General features: G+C 41.3%; 1 pseudogene; it reads right to left on the minus strand.

Moving 5' to 3' along the window:
- Nucleotides 1-1401: 1401 nt before the first annotated feature.
- On the minus strand, nucleotides 1402-23223 carry LOC143668997 (non-POU domain-containing octamer-binding protein-like; annotated as a pseudogene).
- Between the last annotated feature and the right edge of the window lie 1531 nt (nucleotides 23224-24754).

A 24754-nucleotide genomic window follows, 5' to 3' on the forward strand; every position in this document is an offset into this window, starting at 1 on the left:
GAGTGTAATGACATGTAAGCAACAAAAAATATTTCATTGCTTTTATCTCTATGGGTCCTTTTGCTTTTTGAAAATGTTTTTTTTTTTAACCTGATTCATTAGCATCATTTGTAGCAGGTATCAAAATATCAATTTAGGTGGGTTTCCTTACTTAATCTGAGCTTGTGTTCATAATTTAATATTCTTCCATTTTTTTGAGAAACATTAGTGCCTTGTGACTGTGGAGTCAAGTTTCACAGGAAAATGTACACTCACTTTTGGAAGAAAAATTCTGTGGCTTGGTGGAAAACTTACCTGAAAGCTATGAGACTTCACTAGTTTGGATGGGATTCTATCACAGAAGAGGGAGCCGGCATGAGCGGGGCAGCAGCTTTCCAGGTGAGGGCTGCGTGGTCCCTACAGTCTGGGAAAAGACGACTCCGGGATTCAGGGGCCTGTGGGTGGCCGTGCACGTGCCGGACACTCGGGTTATGTAAGTTGAGTGAGTCAGTGAATGGCTGCATGAGCACAGGGCTAGGAACAGGTTTGGGTTTAGATGACAGAGCTCCTGCAGGGGTTGAAGTCCCAGGAAAGGACAGCTGGGAAAGCAGGGCAACCCAACTTTCCAAAAGCCAGCATGTGCGTCTGGGTTCAGAGGAGTCTGAGAGGATGTGAGCTGAGCCCTGGACGGCCCGCCTGGAGAGCTGGCCTGGCAGAAACCAGGAGGGGAGGGAATGGGCAGTGCGGGCATGGGTCCTGCTGGCCTTCCCAGGGCCCTGGTGAGGAGGTGTGGAGGTGTGGAAGTGTGGAGGTGTGGTGCAGTGCAGGTGTACAGGTATGGAGGCAGGGAGGTGTGCAAGTGTGCAGGTTTGGAGGGTGTGAGGGTGTGGAGGTGTGGCGGTGTGCAGGTGTGGAAGTGAGGAGGGTGTGGAAGTGTGGCAGTGTGGAGGTGTGCAGGTGTGCAGATTTGGAGGGTGTGGTGGTGTGCAGGTATGCAGGTGTGCAGGTATGCAGGTGTGGAAGTGAGGAGGGTGTGGAAGTGTGGAAGTGTGGCAGTGTGGAGGTGTGCAGGTGTGCGGATTTGGAGGGTGTGGTGGTGTGCAGGTATGCAGGTGCGGAGGTGTGCAGGTGTGGAAGTGTGGAGGCGTGAAGTGTGGAGGGTGTGGAAGTGTGGCAGTGTGGAGGTGTGCAGGTGTGCGGATTTGGAGGGTGTGGTGGTGTGCAGGTGTGGAGGTGTGGAGGGCGTGCAGGTGTGCAGGTGCGGAGGGCGTCGGTGCTAGGCAGGGCCGGGCTCGCAGGACGCCCAGAGCGGAGGGCGCAGAGGAAGCGTTCCTTCCAGGAGTCGGGGTGCCTGGGGAGAGCAGGGGAAGCGGAGGGACCTGGGTCGGCCGAGGGACCTGGTCGCCCCCCTGCTTGTCTGCTTTAGGACGAGGAGAGAATCTTGAGAACGATCAGAGGAGGGCTCCAGGGAAAGAGGTCCTGGAGCGAGAAGCTGGAGACCGAGGGCGCGGCCTGGAGCTGGTAGCACCGGAAAGCACGCAGGGGCGGCTGCTGTCCCGGGGGTTCCTTTGTATCCTCCTTCCTGCGGCAGGGAGGAAAAGGTGGAGCGGGCGGGCGCAGGGAAGATCCTTCCAGGTGTAAAGACGGGAAGCCCCTGGTCTCTCGCTGTCCTTTGCAGTGGGCTCGCGGTCCTGCTGAGGGGACGTTAGGGGGGGCAGGGGGCGGCAGGGGGGCAGAGGCCGACAGGACCCCGGGGAGGGGGGGGCGCGGCCGTAGTGTTTTGGCTTCTGCCCACCAGGCACCCACCCCAGCGCCCCTCGGGTGCGTCTGGCGAGCCCACCGGACGCAGCGCGGACATCGGGGCACCCCTGGCTCTCCCCACATCCTGCATCCCGAGCTGCCGGTCCGCCTCTGCTGTCCCCAGCCATCACCCGGTCCCCATGCTCCTCTGCCCTATTGTGGAGTTGACTCTTGTCGCGTTTGAGGCCCGTTTTCTGTTTCTCTCTGATAGGAGTTCAGAGACTGGTGGCGTTGGCCCCTCTGTGTCTCCAAGGGCTTAGCAAAGTGCCTGGCAAGCAGTAAATACCCAGTCAATACTGACAGTTGTTGAATGAATAATAGTAATAATAACGATGGGAACACCTGACGTTGATACAGCGATTTAGACTCTCTGAGGCATGTTTATTTTTAGGAGTTTCTAATGAATTTGGAAATGGCTGGTCTGGGCCAGCCCCATGGAAGTGGGTCAGCCCAGGCCAGTGAGAGTCTCCAGGGAGAGCGGAGCCCTGGGGGAGCGGGAGAGCGTGTGATCTGTCAGACAGTCCTGCAGGCGCCCAGACGCCCGGAGATTTTGTGGGGGGCAGCCAGTTAGATTAGTGACTGGGGGTGTGTGAGTGTAGAAAACGGGAGAATGTTCCAGAAATAAGGTCAAGAAGGCACCAAACTGAGCAGGTTCCCATCACACTTCAGCCTACACGTCTCTCCTTAGACTTTCATCTTAGAATATTGTCTTTGGTTGGGTAAGACACCAGAAAAATTTGCAAGCCATTTGAGAGCAGCAAGGAAATGGGAGAGACACCCCATGCCAGGAGACAGCATTTTCTTTTGAATGCACAGATCTAGCCTGTGGTATACAGCCTAATGATTCCCTTGTGGCAGCAGAAAAAAAATCCCGAACCAATTTCATTTTTGAAATATTAACAAATTTAGTTAGAATAATAGCCTTGAAAATACCTATCTTACATACCTTGTGGGAAACAAAGCTGCTTGAACCTACATAAACAAACTCATATTTTATTTTCCCTGAAAAGATGTAATCCCAAACCAGAGAATAACCATTTTCATTCAGCTGCAATAAGTAGACTAGACTGTGCAGCAAGCAGAGCTCAGGGACAGTCCCCGAGGCAGAAAGGAAGGAGGCCATGCAGCTACCCATCACCTCTAATCAGCCTAATAAAACTAAATCAAACCTGATTTTGTAACTTGAGCATGTGTTATGAATAGAAGATTAAATATAAAAAAAATCAGAATTCAGGATAAAATCTCCAGAGTAAAGTTGGATATAGAAGATGTGTATTTTGCTAGAAAGACATTATGTACTGAAATATTCGGCTAGGATATAGAAAATAATGCAACCTGAAAATGTTATTAAAATAGTAAAATTAATTCTGTTGTTCCATTCAAATACATGATAGACTAAATTTAATTTTTTAAAGCTTTTCCTTGCAAAAATTTACATAGCATGAAACTGTTCTTGTCACTTTTCCAAAAGGACTTTGTTAAATTTACCTGTATGGCAGATAAAGAATAGCAGGAATCAGTGCTTTGAGATGTGACGGGACCTCCTGTCTTAATATCGTAGCATCATCTGTGGCTACCTCTTGGGTCTTCATATCTGCACTGAATCCCCACTTTGTTCATCTCAGCATTTGGGAGGAAGGAATGGTCTGATACCTCCACAGATCTGCTTTACCCAGCTACCTTTCCCTGCCCAGGTGATGCAAGGACAGGTAAGCAGGCCCACGGCTACCCAATTTTCCAACCAGGGAACTCAAGGCCAATTGCTGTTCTTGCAGCTGCCACCATCTTCAGTATTCTCTCGGGAGTTCCCCTTCCCTTTCCTTGGGAACAAGGAGAGGAGGGACCACCGTTCTTCACGAATAGTGCACTCCCCAAACCCCACTACATCTTCTGTAGTGAGTACCGGTGAGGGGGCACGAAGGGGCTGTTAGAGCCTCTTCTGTGAACTCAGCTCAGAGAAGGGTGGCTGGCTCCAATGCTGGCGGTCTTGGAAGGTAACAGGTGGACACTTCTTGTTTTATTGCCAGCTTTGGGCCTTAGCCACAAAACAACAGGAAAAACACTACTTATCAAATCTTAGCTAACAGAATCCCACTTTTGTTCAGGAAGTTGGCTAAGAGTCCTTGACCTCAAGGAAGGTAGGCCTCTTTGCAACCCGAGACAATGACCCATGATTAATACAAGCTAGTAGTAGGGGCCCCAATACCCCATTCCCTTCATCAGGTGCTCTCTTTCCCTATTCTTTGGAGCTGGCTTGGCCATATGACATCACTTCCAATCAATGAAACATAAAAGGAAGTCTGCTGGGATGCTCTTGGGAAAAATTTTGTTGCCAGATGAAAAGTCAGATCTTGCAAGGAAAAAGCCTCATGTCCCTGTCCTCCCTACTCAGAATACTGCCGGGAGCTTCTGCAGCCACCCTGAGACCATGAAGGGAAGGTGAAAGAAAACCTGGAGATGCTGACAAAGTGAAATGATATGGTTGTGTTGTTACAGCAAGCCTGCAATTGCCTTCTTCCAGACTTGATTCCTTTATTATTTAAGCTACAGCTCATCAGGATTTCTACTAATTGCATACAAAATCCATTCAAATTGTTTCAGGGTTTTTCAGAAAAAAATTCAAATTAAATGATTAGTGGCTGTGTTGGTTTGCTAAAGCTGCTGAAATTCAGTACACCAGAAATGGAATGGCTTTAAAAAAGGAATTTATTAAGTTGCAAGTTTACAGTTCAAAGGCTGTAAAAATGTCCAAACTAAGGCATCCAGAGACAGATATCTCAACTCAGGATGGGCTGATGGGTCCAGAACACCTCTGTGAACTGGGAAGGCACATGGCTGGCATGTGCTGGGGTCTCTGGCTTCTGGTTTCAGCTTTTCCGAGGGCGTTTTCTTTCCGCAACTCCAAATGTCTGGGTCTCATGTTGGCTCTGTTGCTTCTGTCCACTCTGTTGACTCTGAGCTTTCTCCAAAATGTCTCCCCTTTTAAAGGATTCCAGTAAACTAACTAATCAAGGCCCACCTTGGATGGACGGAGTCACATCTTCGTCTAATCAAAAGGTCCCACCCACAACGGGGTGTGCCACATCTCCATGGAAGCAATCCAGTCCAAGTTTCCCACCCTAAACAATAGGTCTAGCCCCACAAGATTGGATCAGGGTTAAAACGTGGCTTTTCTGGGGTAGATAATAGTTTCAAACCGTCACAGTGGCCATGCATTTTTCATGAAATGACTTTTCCTCCGGACTGTATGCTCCCATGCAGTGGGAAATGCAAATACACTTGAGGACTAGCTCTCTACTGCAGTGAGAGGCTAAATATACCCATACGGCAACTAAAAAACAGCAGGAATTAATGCCATGAAGTGATTTCTCCCAAGTTTAATCATCCATACTGCAAAGACAGATGTTCAAATTATAGCACTCTCTTTATGTGATATATTTCCTATCATTCTAACTGGCTTAGTCAACTTTTCCATTTGTACACCCTGTAGGGTTGTTTTCCATATTTTCTCACTGAATCTTTCATTCCAGCTATAGGGCTTACATTGGATCAATTGATGATAAATTTAGTTACTTGTGAAGAAAAATATTTCTTAATTCCCAGTCCCTCCCTTGAAATCATGAATATCGATGATAACGAGACCAATGAGGAATTTTTCCAGAAAGCAACATTTAGCACACCTTCTCCCTACGTATTTCCTGTGAGTCAATTACAGTTTAACTTCATGCTCTCTAGCAGCCAGTGCAGAGCAGGGGCTTGTTTGGACGTGCGCGTTGAGGTGTCAGAAGTGAGAGGCTGGTTAGCTGGAAGCCCAGGAGATGTGCCCATGGGTGTCAGAAGACCGCCTGTGACTGATGGAAGCACCATCCTCAGCAAGACCCCCTGTGACTGATGGAAGCACCATCCTCAGCATTACCCCCGCTGGCAGCCAAAGATGGGTGTCCTAAGACAGTACATTAAAAAAAGAAAAGTGTGGGTGGGTAAACTAATGATGACCATTTGGGTTACAAAAACCAATGTAAGGTGGCTCAGCAGGTAAGAGTGCTTGCCTGCCATGCCCGAGGACCCGGGTTTGATTCCCGGTGCCTGCCCATGTTAAAAAAAAAAACAAAAAACAATGTACCCTTCAGTGAGACACTGCACTGTGTTTGTGGGGAGTCAATTCACAGAATTTTTGTCGTGACTGCTAATTTTCTGTTTGAATTTAGGGTTATCTGAGGTAAATGAAATCACAAGGAAGCTGACATTTCTCTTGAAGGAGAATGATGTGTGCTGTTAATATAATGTAGAATCAATTTGGAAATGAATGCTGATCAACTGGATTTTATTAAGTACCTACATATTTAAATATTTAAATTCCCAAGTGTTTATCTATTTCTGGTTCTTCACACTCAATAGATCAGAACAGAAAACGTGTGGTTTGATAATCATAGACCAGTGCACAAGTTTGGATTATGTATGTAGGTATGTATCTGTAAATATGTATGTATATGTATATGTATATTTTAAGGAGGCCCTTAATAAATAGCTGATGAATTAATGAATGCATCAGTATTTTTCTCTGAACTATTTTGTTTTATGCCTTGTTATGTCTGGGACAAAATTTGAATACTTCCCATTAAAACAGAGACATTTAGCAATACCATTACAGTGAATTAAAAATGGTTTAGAAAGCAACGCAATTTTAATAACTTGGAAGCCGGACTTAAATGTGAGAGCACAATAACCCTAGTTCTTAAGCTTCAGAGTGAAATCAATAATTACACTAAGGACCTGACCCAAAATTAAGATCTGAAAAAAACTTAGTAACCAGTCATTAAAACAGCAAATATCCAGAAACTATTTTCTTTAACAGGATGTTTCTATGTTGGAATCTGTAATTGGCAAAAACAAAGCAGAACAAATTACTTGCACGGAGGGAGAGTCAGCCGACCGAAACTCCTCTTCACCTTAGAGACTCCGTTCCCTGTGTATTACGTACCCTGGGGCAGCCTCTAGGACGTGGTGGAATTTCTGACTTAGAAATTCTAAAAACAAACAAATGAGCAACAAACAAGCGCAAACAGATCACGATCATTTGGGGAGAATCATCAGGGGAAGTCCTGGACTGTTCAGAGGGCTCTGCACAGTCACACCACCACCTAACGTGATTCCCAAACACAGGCCTTCCTTTTTCTCCAAGCCACCTTTTTTCCCACCTGGGCCTGCCTATTTGCCCTGGCCCTACTAAGACCTGTCTGGAAGGCCCTTCCCCCACATTGTCCTACTAATCCAGCCTCCTTTTCTCCTCCAACGTCCAGCTCAGAACTTCCCTCCCCTCCCGGGTGGTCCCAGCCTAAGGGAAGCCCCTTGACCCCGACCTGCTGTTCCGTGTCATCACAGCGCTTAGGTTTCATGAAGCACTGTTTGTAACTATGGTGACGTTGCTTTGCAAGTTTTTATATGTTTTTTGGCATTCTCAAATTTGGAAGCTTTGCCTATTTTTGAATAGAAAACCTCAAAAGTAATGTCTGAGAAGACAAAGAAGGTGATATAGCTTAAACACTAAACACACCAAAAAAGGTGATTTTTCACAGCAGCCTCCTTAAAGTTCCTTCGAGTGCTGGTCCTGAGGACGGCTCCTGGAAGGACAGAGGTTTCTCAAAGACCATTTTGGGGCCTACTAGAAATTTCAGGATTAAAAGAAGTGTGATGGGAGGTTTCTTTGCCTAAGGTAAGTCCAAAGACACCTTAGGTGCCATTGCTTTTGGCTGGGTTATATCAATGCAACATGATAATTTCGTCTTCCTGTCAATAAACACTTCAGTTCTTTGCATCTGTGAAAGGAATATATATAAGACAATAACTTTTGGTGACAAAACTTATTTTGGGGACAGCCCCTCGTCAGGACGTTGTTAGAGGTAGTACAGACTCCATAGCTTAGATATTTTACATAAGATAAATTACATTAATACGAGCGTCAGTCCAATTGCTTCCTGTAAGTACAGCCGTTGGAACAGCCATGTGACTAGGTCCTTTCTGTAGTAGCAGCTTCACATATTTCATGTTTCCTGTTGACAGTTTCAAGTGCTCTTCATATTCCCATCACATCCCATACTTCACGCTGGCTGCAGGAAGTTATCTTGTGTGCTTTCAAGTTAGGGATGGAGGCTGAGAAGATGTAACTTTTTTAATGTTATCACATAAATGAGCAAAAAAACATGATTCCAAGTCAAATCTGTCTAAATCTAGACTGCACTCCCAATCCACTCTTCTATGCTGCCTTCAGATGAAAAATGAATGGAGGCACAAATTATTATAAGATTAAGATGAAATATTACATACATGCAAGAGTGGAATCCCCTTTAACTCTGAATTCTATTTTTTAGGCTAGTTAATTAAATATTGATTTTCTATCAAGAAACTTGATTTAGATCATGTTTTTGCATTCTCCGTTTTTAAGAGCATTTCATCTCTGCCTTTTCCTGGAGTTGTTCAATTTGTGAGACGATTTTAGCCTCCTGCTCTTTCTGTTTACTGATTCATCATATCCAGACCCTGTCTATCGCCTCCTATTGCTCAGCAATGCTTGAAAACTATTTTTTCTCTTCTAAGTGAAAATTCAGAATAATGATAGTAATAATAATAATGATGATGATAAATAATCTGTCTGGTATCACTCCCCATTGGAACACACTTTCCCCTGGTGACCATGCCCGCAGTCAGGTCTTGGCTGTTGGGTAACAAAATACCTAGAGCAACGTTCATTATACTAACTTCATTTCTTTCACCAATTTCATTTCATTTTTCTTATTTAGAAGAAAAGAGGTCATAGTTTAAAATGTAAATTCTCAGCTCATTTCAAGCTTAACTGTTATCAGTGTTATATAATCTGCTTTTTCTGCCTTTCTTTCAGTATTTTTTATGATTCCATTTTCTGTCCACTATTGGCATGTTAGTGACTCCACTTTCTATTTTTTTATCTTTTGCTTTAAGATGTACAATATACGTCTTTAAGTCATGACACTTTAGCTTGAAATAATATTTTAGCTCTTTATATATAGTGTAAGAACTTACAAGAGTGCAGAACAGTACATTTTTCTTTTCTCCTCCCATTCTTTGAACTGTTGTCATATATTTTACTTCCTGCATTGGTTTTAAACCACACACTACATTCTTCATATTTTTTTTTTGCTTTAGACAGTCAATTATCATCTTTTAAAGGGTTTAAAATAAGAATAAAATGATTTTTATATTTGCACATATGTAGTTACCATTTCTGGCATACGTGGTTCCTTTGTATAGATTCAAATTTATATCTAGTACCATTTCTTTTGCCAGAAGAGCTGCCTTAACATTACCTGTAGTGCTGATGTATTGGGATGACTTCTTTTAGATTTTCTTTTTATGAAAAGGTCTTATTTTGTCTTTCATTTTTGAAATACAATCCTTAGATATAGAATTTTAGGTTGACTGTGGGTGTTTTTGTTTGTACTTTAAAAATTTTGCTCCATTGAGTTCTGACTTGTATATTTTTTCATGAGAAGTATGCTGTCACTCGTTCATTAATGCCTCTATATAATGTTGTAGTTTTCTCTGTCTTTAAGATTTGCTCTTTACCTTTGGTTTTGGTGTGCCAAAACCAAAAGGTTTTGAGTTTATCCTTCTTTGAGTTTATTCTTCTTTGGGTTCCTTGAGCTTCTTGGAACTGTCATTTGTTGATTTGAACTAATTTTGGAAAGTTATGTTTAAATATATCTTCTGCCCCTATATTTCTCTTTTCTTTTTTCAGGTACACATGTGCAGGACCAATTTATATTGTCTTGGAGCACTTGTATGCTCTATTTTGTTTTTTTCCCCACTCTTTCTTCTTTTCATGTCTCAGTTTGGACTGTGGAAATTTTCTCCTGACATATTTTGAAGTTCAATTATTTTCCCCTTTGTTATGTCCAATCCAATCTGCTGATGGGCACATCGAAGGAATTCTTCACCTCTGGTTTGTGTGTGTGTGCGTGCGTGTGTGTGTGTGTGTGCATGTGTGTGTGTTGTTTCCAGGTTTTACCTTTGACTTTTTCCTATTTTTATGCATGTTATTCATCCTTTTCACTAGATCCTTTAACATATTAGCATAGTTATATTAAATTATTTTCCTAATAGTTCCAACATCTGTGGTATCCCTGGTCTGGCTTTGATAACTGTTTTATCTCTAGATATCGGGTAATTTTTTCTTGTCTTTTGTGTGTCTAGTAATTTTTTATTGAATGCCTGACATTATATGTAAGAGAAGAGATTGAGATACGTAATATTTATACCCAGCAATAGCCATACCTCTTTTCCTGTCAACAGAAGATTGGGCTAATAGAGTCAGGAGTGGAGCTGGATTAGATGTGTTTTTGGATGAGGTTATCTTTAGTGAACAAAGTCTTCACATGCCTCGGTAGGAGGCTGCAGGTATCATGTGACTACTGGGAGACCTAAAATGAAGGAGCATTTTTCTGCCATCCTGCTGCAGTCCCAGCTTTCACAGGCCCTGAACCCTCTGCCTGTGAAGAGGTCACTCTCCATGGTTGTCCCTCAGCAGGAGAGGCCTGTTTCTTGTTACTTGATGTGAGGCTCAGAGTGGTGACGGGGTTTGTGAAGTTTTCCTGGTTCACTTTCAGTCTTAGGAAGATTCTGTGCAGCTAAGCTACAGGGCTGCAGCTATTTTCACATAAAACTCACCTTTAACAGGGCCAATATCTTAATAACGTCCTTCCTTCCCCTTGTCCAGCTTTAAAATATACAAATGATTATATTAAATTATCATTTACCTGTGCTCATTCTTTTCATCCTTGTCAAGAATTTGACACTGGACTACAGTATCTGCGTTTGCATCAGGGCCCACTTTTTAGGTGCCCTGCCCAGCCTGACCTTGGGCTTGCTTTCACCGTCTGCATGTCCTGTCATTTGCTTGCTCAGAGCCCTAACTTGGGTGGTTGACCAGTGATAAAGATGTATGGATTGGTGAACCAAAATTCATAAATTCAGCCCTCAACTGGACCCCGATGCTCCCTTTAAATTGCCCTATCCAGCTTCCTCTCTATTCTTTTCAGTGTTATTTCAACTTTCCTCATGCCCTGCTGCTGCAAGGGGGAAATGAGTTTGTAGATCAGAGGACTCAAATACACTAACGTACTGAAGAGAAGCCAGCAGAGAGAAGGCAGAATATGTGCAGTGAGAACTTCGGGGCATGCGAGGACGTGGCACTTGATGTACAGCGGAAGGCTTTGCCTCAGGAGGAGTAGGACATGACACTTCTGAGAAAAAGGGAAAGGGGAAATAAAGGTAGATTTTCAGATGAATGTGAAATCTGTGCATGTTCCTCCTTGGCAGTCTTTAGATCGTGGGAGGCAGTCAATGGAGCTGGTAAGCAGGTAATAGGCCAGGAATCCCAAAGATAGTGGTGAATTTCAGTTATTAGTCCATGGGAAATAGGAGAGAACTAATGGGAGTCACACAAAGTAATTGTTTCACTGCTGAGGGGCTGGCTGAAGCTGGAGACATGGTTTAGTGTAGCACCAATTAAGTTCATTTTTGTGAATGTTTCTCAAATCTATATGCCATATGTCATATTTCTCTTCTAAGTTGCAGATCCACATTTTATACATAAATAACTCACATGTATGCACCTGGAATTCCCACAGGCTTAGTATTTTCCAAAGAATTCATTGTTTCCCTCTTCCCAAACTCTATTCCAGCTTCGATATTCCTAATGGTGATAAAGACTGTCTACCAAACTTCTATTCAGAAATTAGTTTGTTCATTTAAATAAATATTTACCGAGCACTTGATTGTTTCAGGCAGAATGGATTTACAACAATAAGTAAGACAGGTTTTGACTCTGCTTTCAAGGAGCTTGTGAAAGTTTCAAATTACTACATCAGTCTTGTCTGTCCTGTCTCAATGACCTCTTAAATCAGGGTCTGCAAACTACAGGCTGTTCTCTGTTTTTGTATGTACTGTGAATTAAGAATGGGTTTTATAGTTTAAAATGGTTGAAAAAATAAAATAATACTATTTAATAACATGTAAAAATTATATGAAATTCAAATTTCAGTGTCTGTAAATAAAGTTTTGTTGGTGCACATTCCTGCTCATTCATTTGCATATTGTCTATGACTCTTCTCACGCTGTAGTGACAGAAGTGGGTAGTTATAACAGAGACCACAGTTAACCCGCAAAGACTAAAATACACTTTGACCCTCTATAGAAAAGTTTGTTGAACCTATTTTAAATGGTCTCTCTCCAGTCTCCTCTCTAGCTCTTCTAACCTCCAAATTGTTACAGAGACCTTCACCTGTGATGGTTAAATTCATGTGTCAATTTGGCCAGTTTAAGGTACCCAGTTGCTGGATCAAGCAAGCACTGGCCTACCTGTCATGTGAGGCTATTTCATGAACTTAAGTCAGCCAGTTGAGTGCAAGTATTTATGGCTGTTTAGATTTGCAATTAACCAAGGAGCTTGCCTTTGACTATGGGAACTGTCTCATCCAATCAGTTGAAGGCTTTAAAAGGAGAAGTGATGACTTCAGCAGTCAGAAGTGAGAATTTCCGTTTCCGCATCAGCCAGCCAGCTTCTGGGGACTCCACTGGAGGCCTTTGTCTGAGTTCCAGCTTGCAGCTTGCCCCATGGCATTTGAACTTGTCATGTCCTCAGTAACATAAGGCAATTCTTACAAAAATCTCATAATATTTTACAGATACTTCCTGCTGGTTCGGTTTCCCTAGAGAACCCTAACCAATACATCTCCCGGGATAGTTTTGAGTTGTAAAGTCTCCTTAGTGTGGTTTACACGGTGCTTCTCATTGACACCAATCTGCTGCCCGAGCCCTATTGCCCGTCTCTTCTCCAGGTCCACCCTGACCATGGTGCACTTGTGACTCTTTCTCGTGAAATGCGTGAAGGTTTATGTTTTGGCATGTGCCACTGTTTATTGGAACGCCCTGAAAATTTCCTGTTCCTTCTGTAGGGGGTTGCATGGTGGCCCTGAGAGATACGGTCACCCAGAGCCTGGAAATGGATGTTATTTGGAAAAAGGGTCTTTGCAGATGGAGTTAAATTAAGGATCTCAAAATGAGATCTTCCTGCTTAGGGTGGCCCTAAGTCTAACAACCGTCGTTGTAACAGAGGAGAAAGACAAGGACACACAGAGGAGATGGGCTTGTGAAGACAGAGGTGGGAGTGAGTGGAGCCTCTACAAGCCCAGGAAGGTCCAGGGTGGCCGACAAGCACCAGGAGCTAAGAGAAACCCTTGCCAGGACTGTCCACCAGTCCTCAGAAGGAACCACTTGCCAACGCTTTGATTCGAGACTTTGGCCTCTGCAACTGTGAGAGAATGTATTTCTGTTATTTTAAGCTGCCAAGTTTGTGGTCCTCTGCTACGGCAGCCCCAGGAATCTTTTAACCTTCTGGAAAACCTAGGTCAAATGGCCTTATGAAGGTTTAGCTCGCCTCCATCACAAACTACTTGCTCATTCCCTTTCTGCATTGTGGCACTCACTACACTGTGCTCCAGTGAGTCTGTTGATGGGGTTACCTTCTCTAAAAGCCCTGACATGTCCAGAATGAGAACTGAGTCTTTATTTTATCCTCCACACCTCGTGTGGTGTCTGGCATACCATAGGCGATCTGTGATTACCAAATGGATGGCAGTAGAAGATCAGGCAGCACATCAAGTGTGGCCTGGAGTTGGGTTATTCACAGTCTACATTTCGTACATGGCTACATCACCTTCTTGAAGCTTGGGCCACTTGGGTCCTTGGCTTCGTCCCCTGTGTGCTGTGAGGATGGGGCCAGACCTCTTCCAACCCTAAAACTTTAGGATATACTATTTCCTTTGGGTGATTTGCTTCATTTTAGTCTCTGATCCTGTAGTTAAACCTGGAAAATATTTTTTTTGATTGTTCAAGGGAAATGATTACACTACTAACATTGAGGGTATTTAAAAGGTCTGTGTCATGGTTAGGGACATGTGTCAACTTGGCCAAGTTGTGGTACCTGTTGATCTGATTGGGCAAGTGTTGGCCTGTCTGTTGCAATGAGGACATTTCATAGGATTAGGTCATGATCACATCAGCTGCATCCACAGCTGATTCCATTTGTAATCAGCCAAAGGGGAATGTCTTCTACAATTAGTGATGCTAAATCTAATCATGGGAAGCCTTTTAAGGAGGACTCAGATGAGACAGGCCCTATTCCTGCTTCGGCTGGTGAGTCTCTCCTGTGGAGTTCATCCAGACCCTTCATCGGAGTCGTCGGCTTCACAGCCTGCTCTGTGGATTTGGACTCTGTGTTCCTGCAGTCACGTGAGACACTTTTATAAATTTTGTATTTGCAAGTGTTCCCTGTTGATTCTGTTTCCCTAGAGAACCCTAACTAATACAGTCTGTAAGGATTTATCTTCCTTCTCTTATTTGTGATGCATGGAAGAAATAATCTGATATGGATACATGAAAGAATCTCTGTTGATATTTCCATGCTATACCAATTTTGTGGCTTAAAGCACTGAATTTTTATACTTTGATAATGAATCTAGCTTTGGAACTCACATTTTTACAAAAAATATTTTTATAATAGTAGTTATTAATCATTGGAGATGCACATATTGGTATTTTAAAAATAGATGCATATGAAATATGTAAAATTTATTTATTTTATAAAGACAAAATCAACTTTAATATACATAACCGATTCATTGTTTATAATCAGCTCTGAAATTAGTTTTTTTTTAATGTAGCTAAAATTATGTGTTTTTTTCCCCCATGGTCTAATATCTATATTCTTGTTGTGGTAAAATGCTCACAAATCAATCAATTGATGATACAGGCACTTGTATATCCACATGTTAGAAAAGCAAGTTAGAAGCCAACAAAACATGTAATTTGTACATTATTTGCACCAATGACGATGCATCTTTATATAGGCCCTTCTTCAAAGTACTATTAAAACTTTGACTCATCAAATCACTTGCAAAGTAATTATCCCACCGAGAGATAAGAAAATAGAAATGCAAGTTTAGTTACTAAGTCAGGACTCAGAGTGAAATTGGAGATGGAAGTAGAGAACCCAACTCCTTTACAGTGTGGCCAAGAAGTACCTTGAAAAGGACTTTGGAAGCTTCATAAAAGCACCTTCACTCAGGAGCACTAAAATCCACTCCATTTGCTCAAGGTGGCATTGTACCCAGAAGCCCCTGCATTCCAGCTTTTGGTCCTTTCTGTCGTGCTATTCTCAGGAGTCTCTCTTTTGCCATTTGTCAATTCAACACCTATTTATTGAGAATCTACTATGTGCATGGATCTGTATCATAGTTTACAAGAGCACAATTTGATCTGATTCTTAAACTCAAGAAACATGTCGTTTTTCTTCTTGATTTTGTAAGATACACACACTGCAGGTATTTTCTCGGTATAGATCTGATTGGCAATGTTCATAAGGAGTCAGAAAAGCAGAAATCAGGGCAGACAATGTTTCCTGAAGGTCTCTGAACAGTTGAGACAGGAGCTTTCCAGGGTGGGTGAGGTTGGCATGCAGGGAGAGGACAGCCCTGAGATAGAGAGATAGGAATCAGCATGACGTTCCCAGGGCAGTGGAGAGGTGTGTCTGCACAGACAGGGACTTCATGGGACTGAAGATGAGCTGTGTGGCATGAGTCATAGGAGAGGTCTGTGTTTAAGTCACCCAAGAAACTTACTTCATTATATTATTCAGCATGATGTCTTCATTTATACAGCTGAATAATATTCTGTTGTATGTATAGATTACATATTTTTATCCATTAATCTGTTGATGAGTACTCAGGTTGCTTTCATGTTTTGGCAACTCTGAATAATGCTGCTATAAAAATTAGTGTGCAAATATCTGTTCTAGTCCCTGCTTTCAATTCTTTTGGATATATACCAATAGATATAATACCACTTAAAATGGTATTGCTGGGTCATATGTAATTCTACTGTTAACTTTATGAGAAACCACCAAGCTGTTTTCCACCGTATCTGCACCATTTTACATTCCCAACATCAATGAATGAATGTTTCTATTTCTCTACATCTTCTCCAAAACTTGTTAAATTCCATATTTTTAATAGTAGCCATTCTAGAGAAGGTGTAATATATCTCATTGTGGTTTTTGTTTGCATTTCCTACTTGCTAATGATGTTGAGCATCTTTTTATTTACTTATGGGACATTTCTATATCTTTGGAGAAATGCTATTCAAGTCTTTTGCCTATTTCTAAATTGGGTTGTTTGTCTTTGTATTGCTGAGTTGTAGAATTTCCTTATATATTTGGATATTAAATCCTTATTGGATATGGGGTTTCCTGTTCTGTATGTTTTATTTTATTTTATTTTTTTACTCTGTATATTTTCTTTTTACTTAAATGATGAAGTCCTTTGATGCACAAAAGTTTTTAATTTTGATGTAGTCCTATTTATCTATTTTTTCTTTTTGCACATGCTTTGTTTGTAAAGTCTGAGAAACCATTGCCTAACACAAGGTCCTGAAATGCTTCTGTAAGTTTTCTTCTAAGAGTTTTATAGTTTTGACTCTTACCTGCAGGACTTGGATCCCATTATGAGTCAATTATCGTATATAGCGTGAAGTAGAAGTGCTCCTTCATTCTTTGCATATGGATGCCCAGTGTTCCCAGCACCATTTGTTGAAGAGACAAAAACCAGTTGGCCATAGATGTGAGTGTTTATTTTTGAATTTTGAATTCAATTTCATTGGTCTATATATCTGTGCTTATAACGTACCATACTCTTTTTACTACAGTAGTTTTTATAGAAGTTTTAAAATTGGAAAATGTAAGTGCTCCAATTTTGTTTTTCTTTTTCAAGGCAGTTTTTCTTTTTCAAGAAGGCCCCTTGCCTGTCCATATACATTTGGTGATTGGCTTTTCCATTTCTTCAAAGAGGGCCATTGAAATTTTGATTTGGTTTGCATTGTAAATCACTTTGGGCGTCATTGATATCAGATTATCCAGTTAACCGTCTTTCCAGGACACATTTTTCAGAGAGCTGAGTGGAAGGAGGAGTGCAGGGGAGTCTCAGCCTCAGCCTTACCTTGTCCTCTTATTTTCATGAGTAGTAATGCCCCCTCATTTACATCCAATTCTCTCTGGTGAGATACCCTCCGTTTCACCCTCCTCAGAGAAGAGATCTCCAGTTGTTTTTCTGTAAGTGAGGGAGGAGGGAAGTTATTGGGATATGCGCAGTGAGCAAGGGTACCTAAGGATATCTATCTGTTTTGTAAACATCCAGCATTTTTATTAGTTTTAGCTTCACCCTCACCTCTACTTTCATATGTGACTGGTGCCTCAAATTTATGAATGTGTATTCTGTGGTATAACTAAATTGCTTATGAAATTTCTCATTGATGACTTAAGATTCAACTTGCTTGAATATTCTCAATCAGTTGTCATTCTCCTACGTGCTTTTGTAGCTTTTTTTTTTTTTTTGCTGTTTTCTCATTTCCTGTTCTCTTTGCCGTATGGATTTGTACCCTAAAATCCCTTAATTGTCATTTCAGTGATGTTTACAGAGGGAGCAAAAGTAAATGAATCTATTTAATTTGTTTTTTTTACCCAGATCTAAATAATATCATTTATTTACATTTTTCTGTTATTTGCTAGTATCTAAGAATGCAACTGTCTTTGTTATATTGATTTGACATGTCGCATCATTGCTGAAATCTTTTAATTTCTAAAGCTTAGTCTGGAAGTCCTCTTGAGTGTTTCTATGGCGAATTTACTGTTCAAACCACTCAATCTGGCTTCTGCTCCTGATACTTATCAAACATTGACCTTCCTAAGGCGCCATTTACCTCCATGTTGCTAAATCCGTGGGATGTTTTTCTTCTCTAAACTTGGTGCCTTTCAGTGACATTCTGTAGGACTAGCCCTTTCCTCCTTCTTGAGGTACTCTCCTCTCTGAGCTTTCTGAACATCTTATCCTGACTGTTTTCTTGTTCTTCCCTGTGGTTCCTTCCCTTTGATGGGTTGCCCTTTGTCCCTCCTCAGCATTCCTCGGAGCCTGTTGCTGGCTCTTTCCTGCTGCCATTATAGGCAGCACTATCCCAGCAGTGCTGCTGTCATCGTGATTATCATTCAATGAGCTTTCACAACCTCACAGTTGTTCTGGATACCACCCTTCAAGACAACAGGATTCCTGATAATTACCCAGGTCTAAATGGAATAATTTAATTATATTTTTCTGTTTAAGCAACCAAAATCTACAGATACGTTATGGCTTTTAGGATAGGAGAAATGAAATTGAAGCATGAAAAATTATTTGTTACAACAAATGCAGAAGATTTCTAGGAAATTCTCATATTTCAATCTTTATGAATTTGGGTTATAGGTGACCAACCAAACCAGACAGTATGGTTTTCTGGGACCAGACACCTAAGATCAATGTGGACTGCTCCTATCTATATTAATTATGCAGGGATGTGTATTGATTGCTAAGCACTTCTGTTGTTAACTGGATAGGCTGATTGGTCATGCTAGAGTCCATTTTTTACCTGGTAGAACTCAATTATTATCTTATAAAATAATGAAAAATGGTTTTATTATTAAGTCAACAAAGTAATTCTTTTCATGGAAATTTTGTCCTGTAGTGAATTACTTCTTTTCAAAAATAGATCTTTTCCAATCAGATTTACATTCTCTAATGCCAAAGAGCATCTTTCCTTCACAAATAATTAATCATTTGATATATCCTTATGCAATAAAAACTGTATCTACCATTTACATTGGAAGTTATTTGTTACTTACTCTACCAGCTACTTATATTTAATGCTCGGAAATGCCAGGACAGGAATTATTGTCTCCATTTTCTTGATGAGGAGGCTGGGATTTGAGGACGCCGTCACTTTCTCATGGCCCCACAATTAATAAATTATGGAACTGAGATTCAAATATAGGTCTGGTCTGACTGAAAACCCTGCGCCTCAAACTTGTTATCTATCTGCTTTGCTTTAAATGTAGCACTAGAAAAAAATCAGAGATTTTTTCCTTATTATTCTTACTATATTAAATATTCAATAAATGAACATATACAATTCTCCCTGGTGATCTTGTATAATTACATTTCATTAGGTGACTCATTTCCTTATTTTCTTCCTTAATTCATATTGGTAGTTTGACTGTATGCTTGTGTTTTGGAGAGTGAGCTACATTTCTTGGTAATCTTTAGAATTTAAATAAATTTCTAATTCGAGGAGGTACTTGCTTGCTATCATTTTAGATTTCAAGGCCTTACCCTCTGCTGGGCATCTGAGACTTACACTGAGTTCTATGTTCACTCATCAATTCTAAGATTTCTGCGACACTGGAATACCCATCAGGAATTTCTTTCCATTTCTTTCTCTAAAAGACCAATAGATGCTATGTTAAGGGGGCAAAAAAGATTTGTGGAATCAATGACTCCATTTACTTTTTGGATTTGATTGATTTATATTTTGCTTTGTTCTCAAGGAATTGAAGTGACCTGGAAAATACATGCCATGCAAAGGCACTGAGGAAATTGAGAGAATAACTCCTAGAGAGCCATCTAAAATTCTTTCTTAGTTGAACAGCTCCTCTTTCAGAAGCTGTTTCTCTTTCAGCACAGGTTTGAGGATAGCTCATGACAGTATTTCTGCTGGCCCCTCTGAAATGCATACAATGCTATACAGCTCTTTAAAGGAACTTGTTCTGAGTCTTCTATATTTTTATGAGAGAAAAACTAGAAATTGGATAAAAAGTTTGCTGTAAGACCTTTTTTTTTTGCTTGGGCAGGCACCAGGAATCAACCTGGGTCTCCAGCATGGCAGGCAAGAACTCTGCCTGCTGAGTCACCGTGGCCTGCCCAACATAAGACGTTTGAGTGCCACAGTTCTGTACCCTGCTGTCTCTTTTCCTGCTTTACCCTTCAGTACAATATAAATCTGCTGATTTTCCCTGGTGTGGAGTAGACCGACTGCCATGGCATATTTTACCTCTCCTTCAGGTAGAATTCTGTAAACCCAGGTATCTAGAGTACTTGATAAGACTCCTAAATTCTTTTCTCTCCATAGGACATAGCGGACTATGCAAATCACATATTAGGGACAATCCCAGAATATTCTGTAATTTCCTGGCTTTATGATTTCTAGCAAGCAATTGAACTTTGTGAGGTTGAGTTTTCTCCTATGTACAGTGAGGATATTAATACTTCCCTTGGATGGGTATTTTTAATATTAAATGAGTAACTTACTGTGATTTGTCTGGCAGAGTGGCTGGCTCAAAAGAAACATTCACTAGCTTTTGGTTTCTTCTCTCTTCCAAAATAAATAGAAAAATTTAAACCCTAACAATAACTGGGGTATACATGATACTGGCATAAATTTTCTCCTTAGAAAATGAAATTGTTTTTGTTTAGGCATTTGGAGAAGTATAATTCTAAGTTTAAAATGACAATTGTTTGTGTAAAGAATCCTCTGTGTGTGTGAGTGTGCATTATGCAGTAATTTCTGCTATAATACATTTATTGCTCAAAAAGAATGAGATATGGCCTTGTGTAAAGGCATAGCAAATGCTATTCTAGTTTCTAAATAGGCTTCGAGTTGATATTGTAAAGAAAACCCAGTCAGCAAACATTTATTTAGTGTATACTACATGCTTTGACTTTGGTAGTGCATTGGATATAGAGATTTTTCATTCTAATAGCCTCATAGCTCCCACAGATAATTCCAACTGCCTGTTTGATACGTGTGCAATATCCATCAGGTACTTTATACTTAATTAAATTACTCATCCCTAGTTTTCTCCACTTGAATCCAATCAGTCACTAAATCCTTCTAACTTGATCTTCAAAATAGCTTTTTAAAGTATTTTCTCTAAATCTTAGATACAGTGAACATTTTCCATAGTCTCCCAGCTGGTGTCCTTGTATCAATATTTGTTCTCTCATATACCTATTTTCTGCTCCACAGCCAGAGCAGTTGGTCCAAATGCAAATCTCACAATGTCGTTTTTCTGTTTAAGGACACCTAAAGGCATACCACCACCAAAAAATCCAACCTTCCTGCCATGTCATATAAGGCTCTACTTTTGCAGTCTCAATTCTCACCACTCACCAGTGAAGAAATGGAAACAGCAGGCACAAGGAAAACTCTCCAAGCATTCGCTTGGTCAGGAAATTGGAAATGACTAGGTAGTTAGATAGATTTGCCATGGAGGTTAAGTTTCTGCCTTTTACCTTGAAGATGGGAGGGCCTGAGTATTTGGAATTGATGGCATATGCTTCAAGCAAATACCATGCAATGAGTTGGTTTAAACAGTGGGAATTTATTGGCTTACAATTTTTTAAACAATGCAGCATTGATGCTGCATTACTGTTCCATTTCTCAGAAAAAAACTCCAAATTTAATATATCAGAGTCAAATCAAACATGGTACACCAATAAAAATGCATAGACAGCTACCAAAGATAGCAAGGTTAAGAGACTGTCAGACCTCCAGCAAACAGAAACCCTGTTCCCAAGATTGTACTAAGCCTATCAAGAAAAGCTGTGACAACAACATTATAGATGCAAAAAAGGGCCATTCCTGGGCAGTCCTCACCCAAGAAAAAGTGGATGCAAGTTAACACGAGATGCTTTTAAAGATATACTAAAATGAAAATCTATGAGAAAGCTTCTTCAGGACATGAAGGGGTGATACGTGGCTATGACAGAACCGTATTATGCTGTCTGTGATCTCTGTGGACATTTGCATGAATTCTGACCTGAGAGGGAATGGAGCAGTAGGGCTAAGGTCACTGGCTGGCATTTGGTTTTTGTGGTATATGTGGCAGTGTCTCAGGTGGGGGGACAGGGAGTGTAAAGATAAAAATGAAAACAGAACAGGATGGACAGAGAATGGAATGATCACGATTAATGGGGCTCTAACTGGATCCATTTTTGCCCTGTTCCCCCCAGGCCCTCGAAATCAATTACATCTGAGGCTTCAGGAATGCACCACGCAGAACTGATTTGTTAAATAATATACCACTTAACTGTGTTAAATAGCACTCTCCCCTCCTTGCCGTGGGTCTCCCTATAGTAATATGGAAAGGGAAAACCTAACTATTGGACGGAATCCCTAACACTCTTCCAGGGAAGAATTCTGGCTTGTCCAAAAAGGGTCCTTCTTTCAAGGGTTTTGGGAGAATAGACACTGCAACTTTATTAGTACAGACGATTTTGTTTGGAGCCAAGTCAGCTCCAGGAACTGCATGGTTGAATGCAGGAGGGCTTCCACCGATTGCCCCAATGCCTTCCATGGTAGCCTCTTGGTCAAAGCCTCCAGCTGTTGGTCGGGTCCATCCCAAGGTTTCATCTGGCATCCTAGTGGCTGGTCCTGGAGGAGCTGGAGGACCAGCTGGCACGGGAGCAAGGCAGGACACTCTTGTTTGTGCCCATAGCACCCCCCATGGCCATCTGGCCCATCTGTATCTCCAGCTCTCTCACATTAGGAAAGGTTCCCTTGAATCCTTCCTGCTGTCACCACATCATTTCTTCCTGCTGTCATAGCATCTCTTCCGCATGGCCTCCATGCTCCTCCTCCTGCCTGAATCCAGTTGCTTTCATTTTGGCATCTCTTGACTGTGCAGCTCCTCCATCCTCTGAAGTTCTTCTTGGCACCTCGTCAAATCCTGCCTCATTAGCATGAGCCGGTGCTCATGGCGAGCAGCCTGCACCTCCATTTCCAACTTTTCCTGAGCTGCCTTGATGTTGCAGTCCACTTGGTCTGCTGCTGCTTCGACATCCAACAGGTCCATGGGCTCCACCGTCACAGGTCGAGGAAATGTGGTTATAGCAGGAGGAGCCTTCACTGCATCTGTCAAGAGCTTTCTGAGCAGCCGGCTTCCCTGAGAACCCAACAGTGCCTGTTCCTGAGAGCCTTCCCCCATCATCTTCAATGACTGCAGCTGTCTTCTCCTGACCAAGCACAGAAGGGCCTCCTCCACAGGTCACTGGACATGCGCTAGGGAAGTTTTCTGACTGGAAGGGCTGCACTATGGCAGGCAAATTGCCCACGCCACTGCTTTCCATGGAGTGGCGTGCTGTTCAGCTCCACTTTGGCGATCGCCACTGGGGATCATGTTTCCAGGTGAATAAAACCTTTATCCTTGTGAATGAAGATCTTGCCTCTTTTCTATGTGTTTCATACAGTTTCCTCATTTCCTCCTCAGTGACGTTAGGAGGAAGACTGCCCATAAACAGGTGGTCATGTTGGTGAAGTTCTCCTCTCCTGGTTTCCTAAAATTCTTCAGGTCAATAGCCAACCTTCATTTTGGCTGCTGGCCTGCTGCTCATGTGCAGGTATTTGCAGCAGCAGCTGCTGCTGTTGGTGCTGCCGACGATGGCTTCTTGGAGTGTGGTCTTGGTTCTCTAGAGTAAAGGTTTTATTGCTTTGCATCTCTGCATCCGCTCCTGGCTGTCTTCTCCTCAGAGTCACGGCAACACGACACAGCCTGTACCATCCTGAGAAAAGCTCTCTAGTGGCTGCTTCCTCCTTTCTTGAAAAGAGTTTTATCTGATTCATTTTTTCTGCTTTCTCACTCCCAACCCCATCTTATTTGGAGGCATTCTTGCTCATGAAACCTCTTTTAAAATATCATCACTGAGCTACTTTTTGATAGATTTAATGAATAAACCACTTTTGGTCCTTTGCTTCCTTACCTGTCTTTTCAGGTCTTATATACTTGGCCATGCCCTCCTTCTTGAAAGACTCTTTTCCACTGGTTCTTTGACATCACTTTTCTTTTCCTGCGGCTCCTTCTTAGTCAGCTGTGTGGGCTCTTCCTTCTCTGTTTTCACAATATTTGGGATTTTTTCTTTCTTATTTTGAATATTCCATGTCAGCTTATTGACACCTGTGATTTAATGTATACCAAGTTTGCCCACAGATATTTCTCTGGTTCATATCTTGTATCTGACCCATAAACTTGTATACACAATTGCCTCTGGGAACATTTCTTCTGGGATATATCAAAGGCACTTCAATGGGTCTCAAATGAAACTCATCTTCTCTCTTGCCCCTAATCACTTCCTTCTCCTAGTTCCTATTTCAATGACTGGCACCACTATCTGCTAAATTGCATGAAATTCCAAAATGGGGAGCCAATTTTGATGTCATTTTTCATACTCAATTTCCATAGCATCCCATTTCTACAACCATCCCTCTAATTTTCTGACTTTTATCCATCTTCACTGTCAGTACCTTAATTTAATTCAACATCATTGCCCACCTGAATTACCTACAACTTCTTTTTTAATTGAGATGTCATCTACACAGAGCAAAATGCATAGATACTAAGCATATGATCCCCAGAGTTTTGACAAGTGTACATACCTGTATAAGTAATACTTCAATCAAAATATGGAACATTTTTATCACTTCAGAAAATTTCCTCTTACTGCTTTCCGGTTACTCACCGCCCTCCACCCCCCAAAGGAAATAACTTTCTGGTTTCTACTTGTATATTTTAGTTTGCCTGTCTTGGAACTTTATATACATGGAATCAAACACTGTGTATACTATATATGTTTTTGAGATTCATTTACATTGTTGTATCTGTTATTTGTCCTTTTTTACTATGGAATAGTGTTCCATTGTATGAACACATGACAATTTTTAATTCTCTTGTCAATAGACAAGTTGTTTTCATTTTTGTCTATTATAACTTTTATGAATGTTCTTATAAAGTACTTTTTGTGGGCATATGTTTGCATTCCTTTTAGGTAAATATCTAGGAGTATAATTGCTCAATCATAAGGTAGGTATATGTTTAAATTTTTAAGAAATTATCAAGTAATTTCCAAAATTATTGAACCATGTTCACTTCCTGCAGCAATTTATGATACTTCTGTGCACATCATACCCTTGTCGCAATTTGGTATTTTCAATTTTTATAACATTTATCATTTTATTGTGGTTTTAAAAAGTT

Source organism: Tamandua tetradactyla, chromosome 25, assembly GCF_023851605.1.
Source record: "Tamandua tetradactyla isolate mTamTet1 chromosome 25, mTamTet1.pri, whole genome shotgun sequence".
Classification (NCBI taxonomy): Eukaryota; Metazoa; Chordata; class Mammalia; order Pilosa; family Myrmecophagidae; genus Tamandua; species Tamandua tetradactyla.